General features: G+C 42.3%; 2 pseudogenes; both read right to left on the reverse strand.

Annotated features, from left to right (window-relative positions):
* Window positions 1-620: 620 nt before the first annotated feature.
* LOC135538721 (cytochrome P450 2J1-like) lies at window positions 621-12,659 on the reverse strand (annotated as a pseudogene).
* On the reverse strand, window positions 12,620-20,827 carry LOC135538722 (cytochrome P450 2J6-like; annotated as a pseudogene).
* Window positions 20,828-21,363: the final 536 nt, after the last annotated feature.

Raw genomic sequence — 21,363 nt, forward strand, 5'->3', positions numbered from 1 at the left:
TTAATATGGTAACTGATGATCAATGGGCCCCACCCCGGTCGGTAATTCGACCATGCTTACTACAAGTTAAGATAGCTGTCCCCTATACTAACTTACCAATCTAAAAATCTTTAGCTAACATTGGCAAATTGTGAGTGCTGTTGCACAACCAAATTTCGAAATTGCACCCCTTGTGTATTCTATTATTATTACTCTCATTCTTTTATTTGTCCGTTGACCTATACATGATTTACATTGAAAGTCTAAAACACACTACTGCATTATCAATCTAATCTTCCCTTCTTCATCAAGTTCAAGCTAGGACTACAAAACATGGTTTGAGACCTTGATATGTAGGCTATTAGTGGTATATGCAGTGTCATTACATATTTGTATTAGTACTACTATCATTTCATAAGTGTGTTTTCTCCATTTGTAGCCCTTTCAGTTTTTTGGTGTGATGAAATAATTACACTTTGGTTTTCGCTATTTCCTTTCAATTTGTGTCAGACAACCAGGTGAAGGGAGTTTCTAATAATCAATTACTTTAGTTGATCAATCAAGTACAAGGGAGGAGAGAAAACCTGCAGACACTTGGCCCTCCAGGAATTGAGTTTGACACCCCTGCAAAATGCTGTGCCTCATCGAAGTGTTGCACACAGCTGGTAGGGCTTGGGACTGTGTGTAGACCCCATCTTAAAGTCCAGGCTGGGTTCCACCCCTGGGGGAGAGGAGAAGGTGAAGCTCTGCAGCAGGGAGGTGAAGAACAGGAAAAGGTCCATCTTAGCCAGCTGCTCCCCAGGACATACCCTCTTAGCTGAGGGGAGAATCAATCACAGAACACCTTCTCTAACTCTCAGTGTAAAGCATAGAACAGTAACTATGCTAGCACTAACATACTCTAGCTATAGAGACAAGTCAATGATTCAACTTCAGTTAAACCGAGTCAAGTATTACTATGTAAGGAGGATGAGTTGTACATGTGCTATTTCCTGTAGGGCAGCATCATTTGGCACCAATCTGGGGTCAAATGACATGGAAGAGATGTAGTACCATATTACATAAAGAGAACGGTAGGATAAATGTAGCACAGTATTACCTAAAGAGAATGGAAGGAATGCGTCTCTCTTCCTGAACTTACCCTCCTGATCCAGGAAGTGTGCAGGGTTGAAGGTGTGAGGGGTCTTCTACTCTGACTCATCAAACAGGACAGACTGGAGGGTACCTAACACCATGGTGTTCTGAGGGGACAACAAAACAGACATGATCTCATCAACTCACAGTATTATTTATTAGATACAATTAGTACACAGTGTACACAGTGTTATGGCAACAAAGCTTTATGTATAGCTGAAATTGTAAGGGATAAACACAGACATTCTGTACAGTACCTAGGAAATGATGGGCAACGCTCCCGAGTCCATTTGTGATGTTTATTTTTCCAAGGTAATGTAAATTACGGATGTGTTTATCCAGCTTATACCACAGTTGTCAAAGAAAACAATACTCAAGCACAAATTTACTGGTATGTTTAGGTGCATAGTGTGTCATGATTTCAAAGTGTCCTGATATCTTTTCCAACTGTCCTGATATCTTTCCCAACTGTCCAACTGTCTTGTTATCTAGTTTTAATGGCCATTCTAGAATGCCCTTTAGGCCAATCAGAAACGAGTATTCAACAACACTGTGGTATCTAACTCTTTTTCAAATGTTGTTATGCGCACAGTCAAACAACGGAAGTGATGGATTCAACGGATGGATTTGCTAAACTGTAGCACTCCAGTGGCAAACTTTCCAGAGAAAATGATTTGAAAGAGTCAATTTATAAAGTCATGTAAACAAGTGTAAGTGTATATGTGTAATTTTATTTTTTATTTGATTCATGTTCGCTAACGTTAGCTAGACCTACTAACTTAGTGGGCTAGTTCTGTTGTGCTAATAATGTTAGTTGTGTTGTGGTCGAGTTCATTAAGGCCCAGGTCATCCACCAAGCCAATAACTATTGCCTAATGATACATGTAATGATAAAATATAGGCCACATAACTATAACACTTCGTTGAGCATCCACACTAGAGGAAAGTTGATAGTTTATTGTTTTACAGTTCTACATTCCTACACCTGTCAATCAACTGATCAATGCATCCTACTTCTGCCTATGAATAATGTGGTAACACAAGACCATTCATGAGGTTTCTAACACACAGATATTGATTCAAACCAATCAGTGCTTTCAGGATGTGTTCATTGTCATAGTGACAACTGCAACTAATAATTCAATATCAATGTAGGTCTATTTTTAATTTTACCTTTATTTTACTAGGCAAGTCAGTTAAGAACAAATTCAATGATTTTCAATGATGGCCTAGGAACAGTGGGTTAACTGCCTGTTCAGGGGCAGAAAAACAGATTTGTACCCTGTCAGCTCGGGGATTCGAACTTGCAACCTTTTGCTTACTAGTCCAATGCTCTAACCACAAGGCGACCCTGCCGCCTAATGAAAAATAATGTAGTAACTTGTATTTAAATGTAGCAATTCAACAACAAACACTGTTTGGCCTGCACATATTTTACAGCATGTCATGGCCTCATTGCTCAAATGGTTTGCAAGTGATTGCCATTGGTCTAATGGTTGTCAGTTCTTTTGGGTCTTCTTTTTCACTGTGATCATCCCTGTATGTCCTATGCAACTATTTGCAATGCATCAGTGCAACATGCATTTTCTATGCCGTAGGCATGTTTAACCTTCAGCAATTAGCAAGAGCAAACCAACTTCTTTCCCCGGATAGACTGGTAGACCTAGTATAAATAAATGTTCTTTAGCTTTGTAGCCTATAGATTTTCCTGGGATTTCACGAGAAGTGGATTGGCCTATAGCCGAGAGACTTGCATAGCCTATAGCCTGTTGCGCAAGGGAACCGATGAGAGAGGCTAGTGATCTGTAGCCGAAGTAAGAAGCTAAATATTAGCTAGATATTAGGCCATTCATTAGCTAAATATTAGGGTTATAAGCTAAATATTTACCTGTCAAAGTTCAAGAAAAACAAGATAATAAGATGATCAAATGGCAGATCTGTGGTGCGTTTCTCCAGGCTGCGGCGCTGCGGTCCCCAGTCAAGCACAGCTCCACAGCATGGATTAGGCCTACGTTTGTAGACAAGAAAATGATTTTACAATGGGCTACAACAACAGAGTGCAATGAGGAGTGAGGTATTGTTGTCAAGAGAAAACGCAATTATTGTCCATGGGCTGTACACTTCAGTGATGGCCTGATTATGCAACCATTTGGACCCGTTTAGGTCTATTCTAGACCGTTTAGAAGGTCCAGAAAGTTACATTAGCAGGACAATCACATGGTGTAGGCCTATTTTGTCAGAATGTAATCTGGTATTAAGATACAGTAGGCCTACTATTGAAAATAGGGGTTTCACCTTTCCTACATTATTTCACATTCAGCAAGCAAGAGCAAGCGTGCACCTCTCTTCCAATAGGTTATTAGCAAGCTAAATAAAATGTGGAATTGTGCAACAGATCAATGAAGACAGACAGGCTCGAGATGTAGCCTATATCCAAAATTAGAAGCGTAGGCTAAGCATATTAGCCCATCATTCATAAACTCAGTGCTAGGCTTAATACTGGAGTAACAATATCCAGTCAATTTACACAGCGGGAAAAAAGTGAATGGTTAATCAGATAACAAAACAGTAGGTACAGTAGCCTACACTATGTGCGCTGCGGATGCCCCCCCCCCTTCACAGTCCCTGGGCATGCAACTCGAAAATATCCATATTGTTTCAGTTTTTTAGGGACAAAAAATGAGTCCTGCCTAGGCTACAGCAACACAATGCAATTAAGAATGTTTTTGTTTTTGTGAGTGCAAAACTCACCCTTAGAGAAAAAATGTGCAGAGTGCAGTATAACTGCACTATGCTGCAAATACTGCATCCAAAATAACCGTTTTTTTTTACTGCAGTAATGCAGTTACAGCTGAGTATAACAACAGTTCAGCTGCAATACACTGCAGTTAATCTGCAGTTACTGTGTCCATAATACCACAGTCGACGGCAGTTGCTGCAGTTTCAAAACGGCCATCTTTTTTTGTAAGGGCTAGCCTAGGCAGTAAACTGCAGTGAATTGTGTATGTCAATTGAAGCTCAAAAGCCTGGTGTTTTGAACATATATTCATTTCGAAATAAGTGAATCTAGGTTCCTTAATTGGACAACCATTTGGATCAGTTATGGGGGTTTTCTCAGCAGTTTAGCCTACAAGGTCCAGGCACATTAGCAGGACAGTAATATGGTGTATTTTGTCATGATGTATTAGTTAACAGAAACATGCCAATGCGGGGATTTCTATGACAATGCACCAGCATGGAGTAAATTGTATTCATAGTTTCCACGTTTGGCTTCCATGTTTTCAAAGCGTTTGAAAATGAGGTGGATAAGTAAGGGATTAATGCTGATGTTCCGTACATTACCTTGGAAATCATGGATGACCCAGACGAGTTCATTTTTCCAAGGTAATGCACAGAGCAGAGGTATTTATCCCTGTAATACCACATTTGCAAAATAAAAAAATATGAAAGCACACATTTACTGGTAGAAATACTTTATTTTTGTTGATATTGATATTTTTTATAATCAAATTCATACTTTCTCATCTGTTGGTTGCTAGAGACACGACCAGTTGTTCGTTCAATTAGTTTGATATTTACAGACTCTACACAGTCGGTTGTTCTTATGGGGGGGTGTTGCTGTATATAGTCAGAGCCATATCCCTGTAATGTTCAAAGAAGATCTTATGTCAAATGTTATTGAAGTGTTGTGGTTGCAGGTTCACCTCACATATATAAAGCCTTTTCTTTTGGGGTTTTGCTATAGGCCACCAAGAGCTATCAGTCAGTATCTAAATAATATTTGTAAAACGCTTGCTAGTGTATGTGATGTAAACAGATAGATCTACTTTAGTTGGGATCTGAATATTGACTGGTTTTCATCAGGCTGTCCACTCAAGAGGAAGCTTCTCACTGTAAGCAGTGCCTGTAATCTGGTTCAGGTTTTGAATCAACCTACCAGGATGTTTACAAACACTCCAGGAACAAGATCATCCACATGTATTGATCACATTTTTACTAATACTGTTGAACTTTGTTCTAAAGCTTTATCTGTACCCATTGGATGCAGTGATCACAATATAGTGGCTATATTCAGAAAAGCCAAAGTCCCAAAAGCTGGGCCTAAAGAACCATATAAGAGATCATAGAAAATATTTTGCTGTGAGTCTTATGTGGATGATATTAAAAATATTTTTTGTTCTGATTACTAAGGAGCATCCTGATGCTGCACTTTTATTTATTTAACTAGGCAAGAACTAATTCTTATTTTCAATGAAAGCCTAGGAACAGTGGGTTAACCACCTGTTCAGGGACAGATTTGTACCTTGTCAGCTCGGGGGTTTGAACTCGCAACCTTGTGGTTACTAGTCCAATGCTCTAACCACTAGGCTACCCCGCCGCCCCAGATGAATTTATGATATTGCTTCTTCCACTGATTGATAAACATACACCAATATGCATCACACTGAAAGTGACTGTTAGAACTTTTAAGGCTCCATATATTGAAAAACTGTATGGTTGAAAGAAATGGGGCAAAACTAATTTGACCCATCTATGGAAAGATGAGACTCTCACGAACGTGATGGTGTTTTTCTCTATGATCCCCACAAGTGTCACGGGACTCATCTAAAGGAAACCCGGGCCAAAAAATGTAATGAAGTGAATTGGACATTGCCACATCAAGGATACAGTATATGGATAAAACCCTGCGAATTTGTTTCTACTCGTTTTTTTTTGTTCACCTTTATTTAACCAGGTAGGCTAGTTGAGAACAAGTTCTCATTTGCAACTGCGACCTGGCCAAGATAAAGCATAGAAGTGTGAACAGACAACACAGAGTTAACAAGTAAACAATTAACAAGTCAATAACACAGTAGAAAAAAAAGGGGAGTCTATATACATTGTGTGCAAAAGGCATGAGGAGGTAGGCGAATAATTACAATTTTGCAGATTAACACTGGAGTGATAAATGATCAGATGGTCATGTACAGGTAGAGATACTGGTGTGCAAAAGAGCAGAAAAGTAAATAAATAAAAACAGTATGGGGATGAGGTAGGTGAAAAAGGGTGGGCTATTTACCAATAGACTATGTACAGCTGCTTGTGGACAGCTTCTGTGGCCCTTGTTAAGGTCAGTGGCATCTGTCAACGGCATCATGAACCTTGTCAAGTACCAGGACATTTCAGCCACAAAACTGGTTGCCTCTGCCATGACATTGACACTTGTCCACAAGCAGATCTTCCAGCAATACAATAACCCCAAGCACACATCAAAATCCACAAAGAAATGGTTAGATGACCACAAAATCAACATTTTGCAATGGCATCTCAGTCTCCGAACTTGAACCCCATTGAAAAGGGCCATCCATAAGCGCAGACAAAGGATATCAAGTATCTGGAAAGATTCTGTATGGAGGAATGGTTTAGGATCTCTTCCAATGTCTCATAAAACATTTTTAGAAAAAGGCTCAGTGTCGTTATCCTCACAAGGGAAGGGTGCTGGAGTATTGAAAACTGGGGATCCAATCATTTTGACCCCTATCTTAAAAAATATATTACTTGTTAAACCAAATCTCTTTCTCTGAGAAATTTAACTAGTATAAAATAATAACATTTGTCACTTTTTTTGCATGCAATACAGCTCAGGTCTGATATGATTAATAAGGAGCATCCAGATGCTGCATTTGATGAATTTATGAAATGCTTCTTCCAATTATTGATAAAAATGCCCCTGTTTAAGAAACTGACTGTTATAACTGTTTAGGCTCCATGGATTGATGAGAAATTGAAAAACTGCATGGTTGAAAGAAATGGGGCAAAATGAGTGGCTATTAAGTCTGACTTCACATCTGGCTGGCTGACTTACTGCAAGTTGAGAAATGATGTGACTAAACTCAAACAAAAAGAAGAAGAATCTGTTTTATGAAGCCAAGATCAACAAAAACTATGGAGTACTTTAAATTCAATTATGGGCAGAAAGACAAATTCAACTGCATCTTTCATCGAATCAGATGGCTTATTCATCACAAAACCATTTGATGCTGCCAGTTATTTTTATGATTACTTCATTGGCAAAGTGGGCAAAATTAGGCAGGAAATGCCATCAATAAACAGTGAGCCATCCTACTCATGCAGAAAAATACAAGAAAATATGAAAGAAAATCATTGTAAGTTTAGTTTTTGTAAAGTTAGTGTTGGAGAGGTGGGGAAATTATTATTATTAATCAATAATGAGAACCCTCCTGGCATTGACAACTTAGATGGAGAGCTACTGAGGATGGTAGCTGACTCTATAGCCACTCCGATATGTCATACAGTATCTTTAATCTGAGCCCAGAGGAAAGTCTTTGTCCTCCGGCCTGGAGGGAGGCCAAAGTCATTCCGTTACCCAAGAGTGGTAAAGCGGCCTTTACTGGTTCTAACAGCAGACCTATCAGATTGCTGCCAGCTCATAGCAAACTGTTGAAAAAAAGCATTTCACCAAATACAATGATATTTCACTGTAAACAAAATAACAACAGACTTTCAGCATGCTTATAGAGAAGGGCACTCAACATGTACGGCACTGACACAAATGACTGATGATTGTTTGAAATACATTGATAATAAGATGATTGTGGGAGCTGTACTAATAGATTTCAGTGCAGAATTTGATATTATTGACCATAATCTGTTGTTGAGAAAACGTACGCCACCGGTCAAAAGCTTTAGTACACCTACTCATTCAATTGTTTTTTCTTTATTTTGACTATTTTCTACATTGTAGAATAATAGTGAAGACATCAAAACTATGAAATAAAACTATGAAATAACACTAACACTATTATAAAACCCTTTTGCAATTATGTTAGCACAGCTGAAGACTGATGTCCTGATTAAAGAAGCAATAAAAAGCAATAAAACTGGCCTTCTTTAGACTAGTTGAGAATCTAGAGCATCAGCATTTGTGGGTTCGATTACAGGCTCAAAATGTCCAGAAACAAATAACTTTCTTCTCAAACTCGTCAGTCTATTCTTGTTCTGAGAAATGTATGTTTGAAATTAAGGAGTGAATTTGCCAAGAAACTGAAGATCTCGTACAACGCTGTGTACTACTCCCTTCTCGCATGGAATTGCCTTAATTTCTCAGAACAAGAACAGACTGACGAGTTTCAGAAGAAAGTCATTTGATTCTGGCCATTTTGAGCCTTGGATTAGCTAACACACTGTTCCATTGGAACATAGGAGTGATGGTTGCTGATATTGCGCCTCTGTATGCCTATGTAGATATTCCATAAAAAATCTGCCGTTCTCAGCTACAATAGTCATTTACAACATTAACAATGTCTACACTGTATTTCTGATCAATTTGATGTTATTTTAATGGACAAAAATGTGCTTTTCTTTCAGAAACAATGACATTTCTAAGTGACCCCAAACTTTTGAAAGGTAGTGTAACTCAGAGGGTTTTCTTTAATGGAAGCTTCTCTAATGTTAAACATGTAAAGTGAAGTGCACCACAAGGCAGTTCTCTAGGCGCTCTACTCTTTTCTATTTTTACCAATGACCTTCCACTGGTTTTAAAGAAACCATGTGTGTCCATGTATGCTGATGATTCAATCGTATACACATCAGCAATCGCAGCTAATGTAGTCACTGAAATCCTTAACAAAGAGTTGCAGTCTGTTTTGGAATGGGTGGCCAGTAATAAACTGGTCCTGAACATATCTAAAACTAAGAGGATTGTATGTGGTACAAATCATCCCTTAAGTTCTAGACCTCAGCTGAATCTGGTAATGAATGGTGTGGCTGTTGAACAAGTTGAGGAGACTAAATTACTTGGGGTTACCTTAGATTGTAAACTGTCATGTTGAAAAAATATAGATTCAATGGTTATAAAGATGGGGAGTAGACTGTCCGTAATAAAGAGATGCTCTGCTTTTTTGACTCTACATTCCACAAAGTAAGTCCTGCAGACTCTAGTTTTATCTTATCTTGATTATTATCCAGTCATAGGGTCAAGTACTGCAAAGAAATATCTAGTTAAGCTGCACGTCTTGCTCTTCAATGTAATGAGAATGCTAATGTTAATATTATTCATGCCAGTCTCTCTTGGCTAAGAGTTTAGGAAAGACTGAATACATCACTTCTTGTATTTATAAGAAATATTCATGTGTTTGAAATTCAAAATTGTTTGCATAGTCAACTTACACACAGCACTGACACACACACACTTATCCCACCAGACATGCCCCCACGGGACATTTCACAGTCCCCAGGTCCAGATTAAATTCAAGGAAAAGTACAATATTATGTTGAGCCAAGAGTGCATGGAAGTCCCTTCCATCTTATATAGCGCAAGTGAACAGCAAACCTGGTTTAAAAAACAAATAAAGCAACACCTCACTGCACAACTCCTCTCCCCCATGTGACCTACTTGTTGTGTGCATGCACTGACATTTATGTGTAACTGATAGATGCGCACACACACACACACACTACATGTTCATGTTTTTAAATGGATGTAAATAGTAAAGTCTTTGGTTTGTAACGTATTTTTCGTTATGTGTTGGACCCCAGTAAGACTAACTCTCGCCATTGGCGTCAGCTAATGGGGATCCTAATAAATCAAATAGATTTTTCCTTTGCCGTCCTCAGTGGCAACGTTCTTATCCCTTGCTTGCTGCTAGTTAGCTTACTAGCTATGGCTACATATTAAACCGAGAACACTAAACATAACAGAAAATAATCACCCACCAAACACAAGTGGGAAAAGGCTACCTAAGTATGATTCTCAATCAGAGATAACTAACGACACCTGCTACCTGCCTCTGATTGAGAACCATACCATACCAGGCCAAACGCAAAACACAACATAGAAAAAGCAACATAGACAACCCACCCAACTCACGCCCTGACAATACTAAAACAGAAACATAACAAAAGAACTAAGGTCAGAACGTGACACACAACCTCTGCAGCCAGAATAAAAGCAAAGTTTATTGCGTCGCATTTGTTTAAGCTGTTTATCCTGCTTATACCACAGTTTCCAAAGAAAACAAAACTCAGCATATTTCCGATGATAGTTTAATTTATATAAGCAAATTCATACTTTCTCAACTTTTGGTTTGCCATAGACCCGCAATCCAGTCGTTAATTCGATTAGTTCTATATTTATGGACGCGACCCAGTTGTTTGTTCTTTATGTTGCATTGCCATGGTAGAGCCACCTTTTGCAGCAATTACAGCTGCAAGTCTCTTGGGGTATGTCTCTATAAGCTTGGCACATCTAGCCACTGGGATCTTTGCCCGTTCTTCAAGACAAACTGCTCTTGCTCCTTCAAGTAGGATGTGTTCCGCTGGTGTACAGCAATCTTTAAGTCATACCACAGATTCTCAATTGGATTGAGGTCTGGGCTTTGACTAGGCCATTTCAAGACATTAAAAAATGTCCCCTTAAACCACTCAAGTGTTGCTTTAGCAGTATGCTTTGGGTCATTGTCCTGCTGGAAGGTGGACCTCCATCCCAGTCTCAAATAGACTGAAACAGGTTTCCCTCAAGAATTTCTCTGTATTTAGTGCCATCCATCATTCATTCAATTCTGACCAGTTTCCCAGTCCCTGCCGATGAAAAACCTCCCCACAGCATGATGCTGCGGATGGTGTTCTCAGGGAGATGAGAGGTGTTGGGTTTCAGCCAGACATAGCGTTTTCCTTGATGGCCAAAAAGCTCAATTTTAGTCTCATCTGATCAGAGTTCCTTCTTCCATATGTTTGGGGAGTCTCGCACATGCCTTTTAGTAAACACCAAACATGTTTGCTTATTTTTTTCTTTAAGCAATGGCTTTTTTTGGCCACTCTTCCGTAAAGCCCAGCTCTGGGGAGAGTACAGCTTAAGGTGGTCCTATGGACAGATACTCCAATCTTCGCTGTGGTCCTTGCAGCTCCTTCAGGGCTATCTTTGGTCTCTTTGTTCCCTCTCTGATTAATGCCCTCCTGGCCTGGTCTGTGAGTTTTGGTGGGCGGCCATCTCTTGGCAGGTTTGTTGTGGTGCTATATTCTTTCAATTTTTGAATAATGGATTTAATGATGCTCCGTGGGATGTTCAAAGTTTCTGATATTTTTTTATAACCCAACCCTGATCTGTACTTCTACACAACTTTGTCCCTGACCTGTTTGGAGCGCTCCTTGGTCTTCATGGTGCAACTTGCTTGGTGGTGCCCCTTGCTTAGTGGTGTTTCAGACTCTGGGGCCTTTCAGAACAGGTGTATATATACTGAGATCATGTGACAGATCATGTGACACTTAGATTGCACACAGGTGGACTTTATTTAACTTATTATGTGGCTTCTGAATGTAATTGATTGCACCAGATCTTATTTAGGGGCTTCATATGAATGGGGGTGAATACATATGCACGGACCACTTTTCTGTTTTTAATTTGAAAAATAAGTATATATATATATTTTTTTTAAATAAGTAATTTTTTAAATTTCACTTCACCAATTTGGACTATTTTGTGTATGTCCATGACATGGAATCCAAATTAAAATCCATTTAAATTACAGGTTGTAACACCACAAAGTAGGAAAAAACGCAAAGGGGGGGATGAATACTTTTGCAAGGCACTTTAGCTAGAAAAGTGTGCCTTCTCGTCAGGACACTTATCAACACTGACTGTTAATTACGAGGAGATAGGATTGCATATCAAACACTAGGCTAGAAGCTAGCTAAACAGTTTGTTGATAGCAAACCTGCCAATATGACAACCCCCCCCCCCAAAAAAAAAATCAGTTGTTGAAAACAGCTTGTCTAACTAGAAACATGTGGAAGGATTTGACAGATTTAGTGACTGAGGGGATGGGAGAAATTCATGTTCAACATTTACCACTTTAGGTCATCAGATGCTCCCCCCAAAAAATATGTCTCGGCAAAAACAAATCAATCAATGTTTTTTCCTCATTGCATCTGCATTTACAATGTATCCAATTTCAGTTTTTGTAGTTGTTGGTTTAACTTTCTGTAACTTTGTAGCAACTATGTTCTGCATGTGTAGGTGCATATTGCGTGATGATTGCAAGGTGTCCCGATATCTTTTCCAACTGTCCCGTTATCTGATTTTACTGTCCATTCTAGAAACTAGTTTTCAACAATGCTGTGGTATAATAATGAATAAACCCTATACTTTTAAGTTCCTATGATAAATGACCCTATCAGTTTGTGTCCCTATTGGCACTACTCCCTACCACATTTAAGGCTTCTAAATGTACAAACAGAACACAACACTCTGACATTATACTATACATTGAGTTGCATTTGAGGTATGAGGAACAAATCCTTGAGTGTTGCAGTATGTGGTCCCTGAGATGACTGACCTTAGGGATGGTGTACCCTCCAACCTCAGTGTCTTTAGTGGCCTTGCTGTATACATTGAGCGGTATGATATTCCCCATCTTCTGTGTCTCATGGATGACTACATCTGTGTAGGGAGTGCTGTCCCTGTCTTCCATGGAGGGCTGCCGTGACGACCCAACAACTGCATCCATCTCTACCTGCACCTTGGCTACATCAGGGATAAAAGATAAAAAGACAATGCAAAGAAAGTCATCATGCTAATTGATTGTGTGTGTGTGTGTGTGTGTGTGTGTGTGTGTGTGTGTGTGTGGTGTTTTTTGTTTTTATTCGTCTTTTTTGTCTATGTTGAAGGTTGGGCATTAAGTCCCTGCCAATGTCATGTTTAGATTACTGGATCTATGTTTGTCAAATGATAAATGTCTATTATCTTTGTGTATGTATATTTGTGTATTTAACTCTAAAATACAATTATAAAAAATAAATAATAATATCGGGAGAATTACTATATTCACTGCAAACGGCATCCGTGTTTACCCGACTGCTTTTTTTTACCACTACATTAGTGATAGTCATCATCATCATCCTCAGCATCATCACGATCATCATCTTCTCTTTCTCGTTGAGGAAGCAGTCAATGAAGTCTCTTGGGGACGAGGGGTCGTTGTGCTTGTGCTCCTGAATCCTGATCTTGATGAAGGAGATGACCTCTTCCCAGCCAGAGAAGATCCTTCTGTGAGGACCAGGACCCTGATGCATGACCCATGGCATCATGTTATACATTTGAGGACAGACAATCAATCACTCAATTCCATTTATTTATAAAGCCCTTTTTTATATCAGCATATTGTGACAAATTGCTTTACAGATATCCAGCCTTAACCCCAAAGAGCAATCAACGCAGAAGCAGAAACACAGTTGCCAGGAAAAACTCTAGAAAGAAGGAATCTATAAAGAAACTTAGAGAGGAACCCAGCTCAGAGGGGTTGCCAGTCCTCATCTAGGGTCAACGCTAATATGAACTCCTGTCTAGTTCAGTCATATTTAATGATTATTCTAAATATAATATAAATGAATGAAAGAAAAAAGGAGAGAGAGAGAGAGAGAGACTTACTTCAGCCCAAATGCCTCCTTCCAAATACATAATCTCATTGATAGTCTTCATGAAGGTTTGAAATTGGTCGTTGCTGTATTCAAAGCGGTCACCAAACACAAGACAGCAGATAACATTGGAGACATTGTTGTTAATCAGCATCTGGGGGTTGAAGGGTTATTCTGCATGGGGCAAAAGCAACATGGCTCACCACAAACATCATTTTGCGTGTGAGCCATATCCTTACACTGAACTTCAGTCTGAAATAATTGTTCTGGGTAAGCACCATAGCTTATACAGTTTTGTCCCAAAAATATTTATTGGTGCGAGGACTCCTGATCTCAACTGAATCTGTCACCATATAAATCAATACATTATTTATCGCTGTAGTGTCTTTTACATCCAAAATAGAGGCCTCTCGAGTGTCAACTTCACAATAACAATGTCAGTGTAGTGTATACTCAAATCTGTTTTGAAAAGTATGCACATTTCCTTGTGGGGACAATAACATTTGAACTGTAAGCATATCAAGTACTTTGTTCACTCTGAAAGGCTTCATTCAAACACTGTGCTTCGATCTGGACTCTTCTTGCCCTGTCCAAAGTTCCTCAGTGGATACCCATGGATACCCATTTGACATAATCACACTTAAGTGTACGAAAGGTTTTCAGTGATCAGTGAAGAAGCAAAAAGTTGTACCATGCACTCAAATGTAACTAAGAAAGCATTGGACAAATATCCTTGTCTGAGTTAGAACGGCCCATTCCTTGTTTCTGTAGTCTGAGGCAGCTTGATGTTCAAGTAGGTAACCCCCTGGATAGGATGCTATTTGTCGCAGGCTCCTTACCACCCCAATCCAAGAAAAAAGGCACCAAGTCAAATGTTTTGCCTTTGGTATGAGTAGACCGGGGATTGAACCCCTAAACGTCCAGTTTAAAACACTCTAATACACTCAAAGGTACAAGGATGTAATATTTCCACAATATTACAGTATATTATTACCAATATGGTCAGTTATCAATTATCAGTCAAAAGACATACTGTAATGTAAGGACAATGTCCTGCCTTTCCAATAAAAACAAGCCATCCAGCATCAAATCAAATCAAATGTATTTATATAGCCCTTCGTACATCAGCTGATATCTCAAAGTGCTGTACAGAAACCCAGCCTAAAACCCCAAACAGCAAGCAATGTAGGTGTAGAAGCACGGTGGCTAGGAAAAACTCCCTAGAAAGGTCAGCACCTAGGAAGAAACCTAGAGAGGAACCAGGCTGTCAGGATTTGGCCAGGGTTGTTCCGGGTTTTGGTCAGTAGATGCCCCCATTGTGCTTTTTGTCCCTATGTTTTTCCCTTGATCCCCATTATTATTTGCACCTGTGTCTCGTTTCCCCTGATTGTATTTAAACCCTTTGTTTCCCTCAGTTCTGTGCTCTGTGTTTGTATGTTGGCACCCTGCCCTAGTGTTCTGTGTGCTCTTGTCGATTCCGGGTGACGGTCTTGTGGTATTCTGTTTTTTGTTTTTGTTTATTTTTGGTGAGTTTCTTTTGACGTCTTTTTGTGTTTTACCTACCACCTTTTGGATTTGCCATTTTTTGTATTTTAGGATTTTTTCTTTATTAAATACACCGTCTTAAGTACTGCTGTGTCTGCCTCATCTTCTGGGTTCTGCTGTCTATTCGTGGCTCAGTTGGTTAAGTGACTGTTTCTCACTCCGGAGACCCAGGTTCGAAACCGGGTCCTGACAGAAACACAGAGCCAAAAATGAACCCAGAGGCAGCCAGTTCCCAGGACCTTTTTGCCACGCTGTCCCACCACCAGGAGACTGTCCAACGCCACGAAGCCGCCCTGGTTCAGCAAGAGGCCTTAATGGCTGGACATTCTCATCTTCTGTCGGAGATGCTGACTTCCATTAAGCAAATATCTGATCGACTTACCCCGGCAACAGTTCCCGTCCCAGTACCTCAAGTTCACGTACCCATGGCAGTTAACCCCCTGGCTGAACCTCGTCTTCCACCTCCCCAATGGTTCTCAGGTGATCCAAGTGCTTGTAAAGGGTTTCTCACTCAATGTTCTCTCTCCTTTGAGCTGCAACCCTCGTCGTTTCCCACCGACCGGTCTAAGATCGCATATATCATCACCCTGCTGTCGGAAAAAGCCCTGGCCTGGGCTACTGCTGTGTGGGATGCCCATAGTTCCTGCTGTGCCAGCTACTCTGCCTTTGCTGAGGAATTCAAACGAGTGTTTCAAGGCCCAAGCAGTGGTTCTGACTCAGCCAAACAGCTCCTGACTCTCCATCAAGGTTGGCGCAGCGTGACGGACTATGCCATCCAGTTCCGCACGGTGGCAGCAGCGAGTGGCTGGAACAACGAGGCGCTCACGGTGTGCTTTCTGAAAGGCCTTTCCGACACTATCCAAGATGAACTGGCCACTCGGGAACCACCGGACAATCTCAAGTCCCTGATCAAGTTGGCCTCACGCATTGACCAGCGTCTGAGAGAGAGAGAACTCAACCGTAGACCTCTAGCCCCTATCAGTCCCAGCTCCGAGTCCCCACCTTTATCATCGCTGGCTCCACCGGAACCCATGCAGATTGGACGCATCTCCCAGGCTGAGAGAGACCGCCGGATGAGGGAGCGACGCTGTCTATATTGCGGCAAACCGGGCCATTTCCGTTCCACGTGTCCCGGGCTCCAGGGAACGCTCTGTCCCGTACAGACCGGGGGAACTGTAACGGGAAACATAACCTCCTCCCATCCGTCCAACTCCCGTCTGCTCATTCCAGTCACCCTCTCCTGGGACAACCACAAGCTTCACCTTCAAGCCTTGGTAGACTCTGGAGCCGCAGGTAACTTCATGGATGGCGTCTGGGCGAAGGAGAATGGCGTTCCCTCTGAACCTCTAAGTGACCCCATGAGGGTTACTACATTGGATGGAAGCCCTTTGGGATCTGGACTTGTCACTCATGTCACTACCTCCTTGAGACTTTCAGTTTCACAACACCAGGAATTGATGAACTTTCATTTGATCTCCTGTTCCGAGTTCCCTCTTGTCCTTGGATACCCCTGGCTTCACAGCCATAACCCTCACATCGACTGGTCTGTGGGCACTATCAAGCAGTGGGGTCCTACGTGCCAAGCTACTTGTATTTTCCAGAATTCCCCGAGTTCTACTCCCGAGTCTTTAGAATCCATCGACCTGACCCGAGTTCCCGAGTGTTACCATGACCTCAAACTGGTGTTTAGCAAACAGAGGGCCAACATGCTACCACCCCATAGACCTTACGATTGCCCCATCGACCTGTTTCCGGGCACTTGCCCCCAGGGGTCGGATCTTTTCCCTATCTCCACCCGAACGAGCTGCTATGGATACCTACATCAAGGACGCTCTGGAAGCAGGCCTCATGCGTCCATCCACCTCCCCGGCGGGAGCAGGGTTTTTCTTTGTGGCCAAGAAAGACGGTGGGTTACGTCCTTGCATCGACTACCGGGGACTCAATGACATAACCGTCCGTAACCGTTACCCGCTACCCCTTATGGCCACAGCCTTCGAGCTGCTCCAGGAAGTTGTTTTCACTAAGCTTGACCTGCGGAACGCATACCATCTTGTGCGGATCAGACCTGGTGACGAGTGGAAGACCGCTTTCAACACGCCTACTGGTCACTATGAATACTTGGTGATGCCTTTCGGCCTGACCAACGCCCCAGCGGTGTTCCAAGCGCTCATAAACGATGTGCTTAGGGATATGCTTAACATATTTGTGTTCGTTTACTTGGATGACATCCTCATCTTTTCGAGCTCCCTTCAAGAACACACTAAGCATGTCAGACAAGTACTCAAACGCCTCCTGGACAGCCATCTGTACGTTAAGCCGGAAAAATGTGAATTCCATTCATCCCGAGTACAATTCCTGGGATTTGTAGTGGAACCCGGTCGAGTCCAAATGGACCCTAGGAAGGTAGGGGCGGTAGCGGATTGGCCCACCCCCAAATCCGTTAAGGATGTTCAGCGTTTCCTGGGCTTCACAAACTTTTACCGCAAGTTCATCAAGAACTTCAGTTTGGTGGCAGCTCCTCTCTCAGCTTTAACCAAAGGTGGCAATGCAAGGTTTTTTTGGGGAAGAGAAGCTGAGACGGCCTTCCAAGGACTCAAGCAGCGCGTCCTCTCTGCTCCCATCCTGATACTACCGACTACGGATGAACCATTTGTGGTGGAGGTAGACGCATCAGAGGTTGGTGTTGGAGCTGTCCTATCTCAGAGGGGTGAAGACAAGAAGCTTCATCCGTGCGCTTTCTTCTCACACCGGCTTACCCCGACTGAGAAGAACTACGATGTGGGGGATCGTGAACTCCTAGCGGTTAAGATGGCATTGAAGGAATGGAGACACTGGCTCGAGGGGGCTTCTCACCCGTTTCAAGTGCTTACGGACCACAAAAATCTGGAGTATATCCAGCAGGCGAAGCGATTGAACTCTAGACAAGCTAGATGGTCTCTTTTCTTCAATCGATTCCAGTTTATCCTCAACTATCGGCCCGGGTCGAAGAATCTCAAACCGGATGCCCTGTCCCGAGTCTACGCTCCTGCCATTCGAGATGACACGGACATGCCTGTCCTTCCTGCTGCTAAGATTGTGGCTCCGATCTCGTGGCAAGTTGAGGATACCGTGAGACGTGCTCAAGCTAGCGAACCGGACCCTAAAGGAGGCCCTGCCAATCGGTTGTTTGTCCCCAAGGCAGTGAGGACTCAGGTCCTTCTGTGGGGGCACTCCTCTCGCCTCACCTGTCATCCGGGCGTAGGTCGCACCTTGGAGTTCATCCAGCGTAAGTTCTGGTGGCCTACCATAAGAGAAGACGTTGCCACTTTCGTCAATGCCTGCCCCGTGTGCTGCCAGGGCAAATCTTCTCACCTCCGCCCTCAAGGACTCCTTCACCCTTTACCTGTTCCCCACAGACCCTGGTCCCATATCTCATTGGACTTTATTACTGGACTTCCTCCATCCCATGGCAATACTACTATCCTAGTCATAATCGACAGGTTTTCAAAGGCGGCCAGGTTCGTCCCTCTGACTAAGTTACCTTCTGCCAAGGAAACGGCTGAGTTGGTAATTAATCATGTGTTCCGAGTCTTCGGCATTCCTCAAGATGTGGTTTCTGACAGAGGTCCCCAGTTCGCCTCAAGGTTTTGGAAGGCCTTCTGCCAACTCATGGGGGCTTCTGCCAGTCTATCTTCAGGGTACCATCCGGAGTCCAACGGCCAAACAGAGAGGATGAATCAAGAGCTGGAAACCACCCTCCGATGTATGACTCGTGACAACCCGTCCACATGGTCATCCTTTATTGTTTGGGCCGAATACGCGCACAACACCTTGCGCTCCTCCTCCACTGGTATGTCCCCGCACGAGTGTCAGTTTGGCTATGCTCCTCCATTGTTCCCGGACCAGGAGGCAGAAGTCAGAGTGCCTTCAGCCTTGAGGTTCGTCAGACGCTGTCGGCTTATGTGGAGGAAGACCCGTCTTCATCTGATGCGTTCCTCACAGAGGTATCAACAACAAGCCAACAGACGTCGCCGTCCCGGGCCTACCCTGCGCCCCGGCCAGAGAGTCTGGCTCTCCACAAGAGACTTACCTCTACGGGTGGAGTCTCGCAAGCTGTCCCAAAAATACATCGGTCCCTTCAAGGTTGCCAGGAGAGTTAACCCAGTTTCTTATCGCCTACACTTACCCAGATCCCTTAAGATTAATCCCACATTTCATGTGTCATTGTTAAAACCTGTTGTTTTTTCTCCCCTTGTCCCGGCAGACAGACCTCCCCTCCGCCTCGTGTCATTGGAGGCCAGCCGGCTTATACCGTCCACCGGATACTGGATTCCCGCCGGGTGCAGCGGTCCTGGCAGTATCTGGTGGACTGGGAAGGCTACGGTCCTGAGGAGCGCTCCTGGGTTCCTGCCAAAGACATCCTGGACCCTGACCTCATTCGTCAGTTCAGGGTCCTCCACCCTGAGAGAGCTGGTAGGAACGTCCGGAGCCGTTCCTAGGGAGGGGATTCTGTCAGGATTTGGCCAGGGTTGTTCCGGGTTTTGGTCAGTAGATGCCCCCATTGTGCTTTTTGTCCCTATGTTTTTCCCTTGATCCCCATTATTATTTGCACCTGTGTCTCGTTTTCCCCTGATTGTATTTAAACCCTTTGTTTCCCTCAGTTCTGTGCTCTGTGTTTGTATGTTGGCACCCTGCCCTAGTGTTCTGTGTGCTCTTGTCGATTCCGGGTGACGTTCTTGTGGTATTCTGTTTTTTGTTTTTGTTTATTTTTGGTGAGTTTCTTTTGACGTCTTTTTGTGTTTTACCTACCACCTTTTGGATTTGCCATTTTTTGTATTTTAGGATTTTTTCTTTATTAAATACACCGTCTTAAGTACTGCTGTGTCTGCCTCATCTTCTGGGTTCTGCTGTCTATTCGTGGCTCAGTTGGTTAAGTGACTGTTTCTCACTCCGGAGACCCAGGTTCGAAATCGGGTCCTGACACCAGGCTATGTGGGGTGGCCAGTCCTCTTCTGGCTGTGCCGGGTGGAGATTATAACAGAACAGCAATTTTGTTAACGCCACAATTGCATCATCATAGTATGCAGTTTTGGCAGTCTAAAACGCCTTCACTTAATTACCTTAACTTCCCAATGCTTGACTTCCAATATACACGTATATATGTATATGTATATGTATATGTATATATACAGTATATATATATGTATATGTATATATACAGTATATATATCTTCAAATAAGGGAAGGGAGGGCTGATCCTCGAAACTGTCACCATTGTTGACCAAGGCCTGTTTCACCATATCTTATCCACTCAGGACAACCCACTTTGGCCCTTGGTTTGCCGAAGGAATTTGAAGGCTGAAAATCTTTCCTTATTGTTTTGCACACTACAAGAATAATGATAAGTAAAACAGTTTGTCACATTGTTTACTCAAAAAGAGCATTTAGTTAGCCTGGTCCCAGATCTGATTATGCTCTTACCAACACCATTGCTCATTGACAAGCCAAACTATTTTTTTGGCATGACAATGTGTGACAAGGAGTTTGGATGATAGTACTAACAGACTGGCACTCGAGCTAGCGTTTAGTAAACCCACCTCTTCCAACTGAAGGTGTATCTTATCAGGATCAAACTGAAACATGACCAAGGTCCAGGAGGAAAATTCTTTGGAGTTTTGTTTTTCAGGAGGTCGACAAGTACCAAAAAAATACAGAGGAAAATCTAAATAGTCTTAATTTGCAGCCATTCCAAGATAGAAGAGTGCAGTAATTTGTTCATCTTACTGCAAATGACACTGACTCAAAAAAGCACACAAATGTAACATAGGAATGAGTTTGCTAGTGGTTTCTCTGTAACCTGCTCCCTATCTCTCTGCTTCCAAGGTAATGTCATGATAACCACAGTTGTGTGTGTTCATGATTGCCCATGTAACTAGGTGTGACCTACTAACATAACAACCCAGAGTTCATACCCTTTCCCTTTGTGCATAGTTTTTTCCCAGGAAAAGGGGTTACATAATGACCATACAGCGTTTCTTCCATAGCATCTGTGGCAACATCTCAAAATTGATGTAGATTAAATCTGTTTTCGCTTTAATTCCTTAAATCTTTAGCAATCTTACTTTACCTTTACTTTACCCGAACCACGACCCTTATATCAACTTTTATCTTTTACCATATTTTCTTAACTTTTCCTAGGTGTTGTGTGAGTGTGTGTGTGTGCGTGTGTGGGGGGGGGGGGGGTTAGGCCGTGGTGAAGAGGTGGGTCTTTAGGCGTGCCTAAAAGATGGAGATGGCTGATTGAACTCCAGGATA

Source organism: Oncorhynchus masou, unplaced genomic scaffold (assembly GCF_036934945.1).
Source record: "Oncorhynchus masou masou isolate Uvic2021 unplaced genomic scaffold, UVic_Omas_1.1 unplaced_scaffold_2080, whole genome shotgun sequence".
NCBI lineage: Eukaryota > Metazoa > Chordata > Actinopteri > Salmoniformes > Salmonidae > Oncorhynchus > Oncorhynchus masou.